The 7,728-nt window shown below is 46.7% G+C and overlaps 1 non-coding gene and 1 pseudogene across 1 annotated transcript; both read left to right on the top strand.

Moving 5' to 3' along the window:
* The first annotated feature begins 1,470 nt into the window (after positions 1 to 1,470).
* LOC147873131 (U2 spliceosomal RNA) lies at positions 1,471 to 1,656 on the top strand. The gene has a single exon (XR_015536278.1). It is a non-coding gene; the product is annotated as a U2 spliceosomal RNA (small nuclear RNA).
* A 3,152-nt stretch (positions 1,657 to 4,808) lies between these two features.
* Positions 4,809 to 4,988, top strand: LOC147873130 (U2 spliceosomal RNA; annotated as a pseudogene).
* Positions 4,989 to 7,728: the final 2,740 nt, after the last annotated feature.

Genomic DNA, 7,728 nt, shown 5'->3' with positions numbered 1-7,728 from the left:
AGTTTAATAATAATTATTTAAATTCTAATGATGTGTGTAAGCTTTAGTTTTTTCGATTTGCATCTGGTTCATTTTAATGTAGCAAAGAATGACGAAGCATAATGCTGAAGTTTAGCGTCGAGGAACAAAGGCCGGTGACAGGCGATGTCGGAAAGAGCATTTAACGTCCGGAAATGTTTTAAATGGTATCGCTTCTCGGCCTTTTGGGCTTAGATCAAAGTGTAGTATGCTGCGGGCCGTGGTGGGGCGGCGCGTGCGACCTGGTGGACTACCTCAACGGCCGCCTGGACGGTGACTTCGCCAGTGAAAGTGTCGAGGTCACCAACGTCTGGACGCGCCTTCGAACCGCCACCAGGCGCATCAGGCCGAAGATGGCTGTGGGGTGGGCCCTCGACGCTGACCAGCACCCGCAGCTGCAGCTCAACGCCTCTGCCCTGCGAGTGAAGGATGCGGAGACCGCCCTAACGCATGCCATCAGGGGCCATTTCCGGCAGCGCCTGCTCAGCAAACCCGATCAGGGCAAGGTCTACGCGGTGACGAGTGCCTCGACGCCGCCAAACCATTTTATGCGGAGCGGGAATTTTACTCGCTTCGCGGAGTGGCGGTTCGTGCACCGAGCCCGCCTCGACTGTGTGCCCCTGAACGGGTCCCGGCGCTGGGGGAACGGGGTGAAGGCGTGCCGCAGGTGTGGGTATGAGAACGAGACCCTGCCGCACGTCCTGAACCACTGCAAGCCGCACTTCGCCACCATCACCCGCCGTCACAACGCGGTCCTTGGTCGGCTCGTCAAGGCGCTCAAGCCTTCGAGCGGGACCACGGTCCGCGTGAACCAGACCGTGCCAGGTTTCAACGACGGTCTTCGGCCCGACCTCTTTATTCTTAATGAGGCGGAGAAGACCGCCGCGATAATCGATGTGGCTACGCCGTTTGAAAATCGGTACGCCGCATTTGAAGCCGCGCGGAATGGCAAGAAGGTCAAATACGACCACATTGCGAGCCACCTGCGTCAGCAGGGCTACGATGTGGTCGTAGATGCCTTCCTTGTTGGGGCGCTGGGTGGATGGGATCCGGCGAACGAGCGGCTCATCAGCCAGCTGCGCCTTGGGCACCGCTACTGCCATCTTATGCGGCGCCTAATGTGCACGGACGCTATCCGCTGGAGTAGGGACATCTATGTCGAGCACGTGACAGGGGTCAGGCAATACGCCGAAGGCCGAGCCATCCCTGACGGTGCGCACGATGTGGATGTGCACTTCTCTGGCGGGGAGCGGTAACCCCCCCCCCCTTTTGTGTTTTACCAAGATTTACTATGTCAGTGACATATTGGGTGTTTCGACATATGTCCATGAACCAATGACCGCATCAATGTATGTGTGACAATTATGAGAGTCTAAAAACTGTGTAGAGTGTTAAGAGGTGGAGATATGTATACCACCTAATTCATGTTTTATATTACCGATTATTGTATTTATTATTTTTAAGCATTCTCTAAATAAAGTTAATCTGTTCTTATCAGCTTGATTTCTGATATATTCTGCATCGCAGAATAAGTAAATTGAACTACTTTTTGTAAAATGACTGGTGTTTAGAAGCTTGCTTCACTCCGGTCGCGGATCGACCTGGTATTGCAGTTTTGCCGGGTTCGGTCCACCGTTACGTGTTTCATGGTTGGTGGTGTACTTTACTTTTAGACGAAGCAGACGAAGGAAGAATATTTATTGAGACTCCTGTAATGTATATGGCGGTTAAAGTGGACGTTTAAATGTTGATAGATCTTCTAAGCGATATAACTGAAGAGGTTAAGTTTCCACTCAGTGATTTCTTATGTGAACTGAAGAAAATCACGGAAGCCTAGGTTATGATATTGTACCTCCACGTCGGTCGTTGGAGAATACAGGCCACAGACACCAAGCTGACACCGATACAAGACACACAGTGACACCGCCAAATACAAGTGCCTTAGTGCCCGACGTCGCCACTCCACAAAATCAAGAGGGCGACTCCTCAGCCTCCATATCAGAACACTCAAGGAGAGACGAGGATATAGAAACACCATCGATGCACGAAGAGGAGGATATCGGTATCGACGTAAACGATAGATCTAAGATACACGAATTCCTCCCAAGGCTACAAGACGTCCTAACAAGTGGAACCTCCGATGTGAACTGGGAAAGGTTTCAAGAGACCCTACGAGAAGTAACAGAAAGGGTCAAGGCAATAGTATAGATCCCAGTCCATCACAGCACAGTGAGGAGACTTAACATAAACCCAGAAGATCCAAAGTATATACAAAAACTCTACAAACGAAACAGAAGAAAGGCCATCCGGACCATTCTGGGAGAGGACGGTAGGCGGTGCTCAATTGATAGACAAGTGGTAGAAAACCACTTTAAGGAGACGGCAGCACGCAAGACTTGTGACCAGACCCTCTATGAGAATGTTGACGCTCCGGAGGAAAGGAACTGCATACCGACCTCCAGGATTACACCTGACGAAGTAGCGAGGAAGCTGAAGAAATGTGAAAATACAGCTCCTGGTGACGACCGCATCACATATAAGCACTGGAAGACGGTCGATCCAGCATGTACAGCTCTCGCTACAATATTCAATATATGTATGAAATACGAGAGTATACCAGACGACTGGAAGACGTCGGTCACAGTCTTGATTCACAAGAAGGGCGACCATAATGACATCACCAATTGGCGCCCAATAGCAATATACAAACTATTCGCAGGCGTGCTAGCCAGAAGATTGAATGCCTGGTTGGAGAGTAACGCGGTACTATCACCGGCGCAGAAGGGATTGCTGCCACATGACGGAGTCTTCGAACACAACTACGCATTAAGGAGAATGTTTGATAAGACCAGGACAGACAAAGGCGAATTTATAGCTACCTGGATCGACTTCTCCAATGCATTTGGCTCCGTTCCGCATGACGCCATCTTTGCGGGTCTCAACAGGATGAAAGCTGGTGCAATGTTTGTAAACTTAATTAAGAGCATGTACCGTGACACGAAGACCAGAATATTGACAGGCAATGAACCAACCAGTGACATATGTAAGGGTGCCCCATCAGTGGCCTCCTATTTAACATTGCAATTGACCCAATTATAAGGAACCTGCAGGGTCAGGAGGCAAATCACAGGGTACTAGCTTATGCTGATGACTTAGTAATACTGGCTGAAACGCCCGAACAAATGCAGATAAGTCTGGATGAAGTAGAGAGACTGGCAGGGAAAATAAATATAAAAATTAATCCTGCAAAGTCATTCTCACTGCATTTGTCGGGGGAGACACCAACCGGCACGAGAGAGTCCATCTTCAATATCTGCAATGAACCCATCAGGAACTTAAGAGATGGTGAATTCGACAAGTTCCTGGGAATGCCGGTTGGATTCCAGATCACAAAAGACTTAAGGGAGCCAGCGCGACTGATGGAAGCTGCCAACTATCTTAGGGCCAGCATCAAGAAGACCTTGAATGTACCTCAAGAGGCGTCCAACGACTACATATACGGTCCAGTCAAGGCCGGATGTGCAGGAATACCGGAGGCAGCTGCTGATTCCGATAACTACCTGATAGATAATGCCTTTAAGCTCCTGACATCTAAAGATCAGACGATCAAGGAGCTAGCATTAGAAGATCTGCAGACCACCGTGCAGAAGAGAGTTGGACGCCAGGTAGATCAGCAAGACCTAGCCGCTTATTTAACCGGAGAGAACGAGGGCGATTTCAGGCGAAACACCAACGCCATCTCGTGTGCATGGACGAATGCGAGAAAAGCCTCCACGAGAAAAGAAGTGGAGTGGGCATTTGAAAACTCGAAACCCTCACTGACGTTCGACGGCAAAACCCTGCACGACAAACACAGGCAGAAAGTGCCAAAGGGAGAAGCACATGAAGCGACTGTGTGAGTTGCCAAGCCAGGGGAAGGCGATGGAATGTGTTACGGCCGACCCAGCGAGCTCTCACTTCTTCCGAACGGGCCTCTACACCAGATTTGCAGACTGGAGGTTCGTCCACCGAGCGCGGCTGAACGGAAGGAGTTACAATGAACCCAACAGTGACAAAAGCTGCAGAAGATGTGGCTACGAAAGGGAGACCCTGCCACACGTCATCAACCACTGCATGAGATACTCTGATATGATCACCAGAAGACATAACGCAGTGGTAAGCAGGGTCAGGAAAGCAGCTGAGGGTAAGTTCTCGATTGTGACTGAAAATGAGGCCGTACAGGGACATCTGAGGCCAGGCTTGGTCATTGCGAAGGACAATAAGGCAATGATCATTGACATCACAATCCCGTTCGAGAACAGGATGGAAGCCATCAAGGACGCTAGAACCAGGAAAATAGAGAAATATCAGGATCTAGCGAGTGCCCTGAGTGGGCGATTCGAAGAAGTTAAAGTTGACGCAATCGTTCTCGGTTCGTTGGGATCCTGGGACCCCGAGAACGATAAGGTTATGAAGACTATGTGCTCGCGTAAGTATATGAACCTATTCAAGAAACTTTGTGTGTCGGACGTCATTCGCTACTCCAGGGACATATACGTTGAGCACATTACAGGAGTCCGACAACAATGAGCAAGTACCCTGACTGGGGTTTTCCCGTGGTTTTCCTCAGTCTCCCAAGGCCAATGCCGGGGTAATAGCTCAAGGCCACGGCGTATCTGGAAGCTACAAGACAAGGAAGCTACAAACTTCCATTGGACAATTGTGTTGAATGCTGAGTTCTTGCATGAAGTTTGTTCTTGCATGATACATTATGCATGTAAATTGTTTAATTGTTACCATTATGCATGTAAATTGTTAATATTTGATAAATAAAAGATCTGTTCTTATCAGCTTGATTTCTGATATATTCTGCATCGCAGAATAAGTAAATTGAACTACTTTTTGTAAAATGACTGGAGTTTAGAAGCTTGCTTCACTCCGGTCGCTGATCGACCTGGTATTGCAGTTTTGCCGGGTTCGGTCCACCGTTACATGTTTCATGGTTGGTGGTGTACTTTACTTTTAGACGAAGCAGACGAAGGAAGAATATTTATTGAGACTCCTGTAATGTATATGGCGGTTAAAGTGGACGTTTAAATGTTGACAGATCTTCTAAGCGATATAACTGAAGAGGTTAAGTTTCCACTCAGTGATTTCTTATGTGAACTGAAGAAAATCACGGAAGCCTAGGTTATGATATTGTACCTCCACGTCGGTCGAACTCGGGACAGCGCAAATACGCAGCTGGTTTGACAACCACTCGACTGTGACTTGCGTTAGTACGCCTCTGCATTCTGTTTGGTTTAATCTGTGGACCTAGACTTTAGAATAATCTTTGGTAAACTGTTCAGCGCCTTGGATCTGTGCTTATGAACACGTGTTCGTGTTAAGTGGATTCATACAGTGGACGTCTGGTCATCAAACGACGTTTGGCGCCAGTCTGGAGGCGTCTGATGCGACGCATTTGTATAGGAGAGTTCTGATACCACTTATCAACACATCGATTTATTTCCACGCTCGCAGGCCCTATCATGAGGAATGTGTGTAATTGCCCACAAGTCTTATAAGTGAAGATGATTTAGAAGTACGAGAGAAATAGCCTTATCTCTCTTTATGTAGCAGAGAAATATTCTGGCAAAGAAACAGGTGTTGATGTACGTACGTTCCTAACCGACCAACCCAAAGAAGAATTGTTGGCCCATCTGTGTTACTAAGAAAACCGAAGTAAGGTTCTTTGATTCATGGATTCATACCACACATCTTACCAAAGGCTCTGAATGCACGAAGGCGTGTGTGTTGATACCTTGGATGCTGCGGTCGTGGATTTGAATCTTGCTCGAGGCATAAATGTTTTTCCTGTGACGTGTCTTAGCGAGAATCCGACCAATCGTTCAAGGAGTAGAGAACAGCATTCTGAAATTTTATAGCCCTGATGATGGAGGCAGCAAAGACCTCTTAAAAGTCGATAAACATCTACAAGACTGCACGGCCCAACAACCCAGAAGACAGGAATCTTCATATTCTGATGATGGAGGCAGGATGACCTCTGAAACGTTGGTTAACATCGACCAGACTACACAGCGCAACAACCAAGAAGACAGAAATCTTCATACTCTGATGACGGAGGCAGTATGACCTTCGAAACGTTGGTTAACATCGTCCAGACTACACAGCGCAACAACCAAGAAGACAGAAATCTTCATACTCTGATGATGGTGGCAGTATGACCTCCTAAACATTGGCAAACATCGACCAGACTACACAGCGCAACAACCCAAAAGACAGAAATCTTCATATTCATCGCCCTGATGATGGAGGCAGTATGACCTCTGAAACGTTTTTTAACATGGACCAGACTACACGGCGCATCAACCCAGAAGACAGAAATCTTCATACTCTGATGATGGAGGCAGTATGACCTCTGAAACGTTGGTAAACATCGACCAGACTACACAGCGCAACAACCCAGAAGACAAAAATCCTCATACTCATCGCCCTGATAACGGAGGCAGTACGACCTCTGAAACGTTAGTAATCATCTACCAGACTTCACAGCGCAACAACCCAGAAGACAGAAATCTTCAGACGATGAGAGAAGAGTTGTATTGAAAAGTGTAAAAATGTATGTACGATACTTAGCGCACGTTTTGTATTCCGCTAATTATCGTACATATATTTTTGTTATGATGGAAAGGAAAATACTTTTGTACTGATAATCGCGTCCCGTGGAAAAATGAACGAATGAATGAACTTGCGAAGGAATTCGTGCGACACACTTTCTAGTTGGCCAGACCTCAGAATATTGTAGTCTTTTTTTTTTCGAGCAAGGATTTCGCGCGTGTTTACAATACAAAAACCCTCATCTATCTCACCGGTACGACACGTGAAAAAAACAACATTAACCTATAGTCAAAGTCACGTCGCGACAATTTCTGAAATACCTTCCTTTAATTGCATGAAACCGAATTCAATGCCTCTCGCTGTTCGTATATTCACTTTCCAAACATTCGGTCTCGTTCGATATTGAATTTTTCCCCGGAACACGTTAAATAGTTTTTTGAACCAAACGGACGTACGGACAGGCCGAGGAGACTTTCCCATTGCTGGTCGGGTTTTAGTGTCTCATAACGAAGAAGTCAAGTCAGTAACAAGCCGATGTCACCTGTTCTGCGCTTCATTTCCAAATAAATCGATATTAGATTAATTATGCCCAACAGAATAAGTCTGATACTTAGATCCACACAATTTTCTACGACATTTTCACAAATGTCATCAAAATTCCAATTCTGTAAACACTGAAGAAATATTTTGTTGTATAAGATACGATCTAACAGCTGGCATTTTGGATGAAAGGTCAACAAAATGTACACTGGGTTTGTTTGATTAGAGGAACGGAATTAGTCGATTAATCGATTAATAAACGGTGGTCTAGCAGTTAGAACGCTGGCCTTGTAATCCTGGGGTCTCGGGTTCGATTCCCGGCGGTGCCCGAATTTATAACTTGTGTTGGGCAAGGCCGTGGTCTAGGCAACACGGAGTTTTCCTCCGTGGCATCCCAACAATTACTCCATTCACACACAGAAGAAGGCAATGGCAAACCACTTCTGGATCATCTGCCAAGAACGTATATGAACAGGTCACAGTCCGAGAAAAGGATGGGAGGATCCTGTTCATATGGACCAGTCGTCAGACAGAACACTAAATAATAATAAGATGAGGTAGTCTAGCGGT

This window comes from Zootermopsis nevadensis, unplaced genomic scaffold (genome assembly GCF_977971745.1).
Source record: "Zootermopsis nevadensis isolate Lab colony 2312 unplaced genomic scaffold, Znev_1.0 Znev_ptg000021l, whole genome shotgun sequence".
NCBI lineage: Eukaryota > Metazoa > Arthropoda > Insecta > Blattodea > Termopsidae > Zootermopsis > Zootermopsis nevadensis.
The sequence above is the reverse complement of the archived record's forward strand: the minus strand, read 5'-3'. Positions and strand labels throughout refer to the sequence as shown.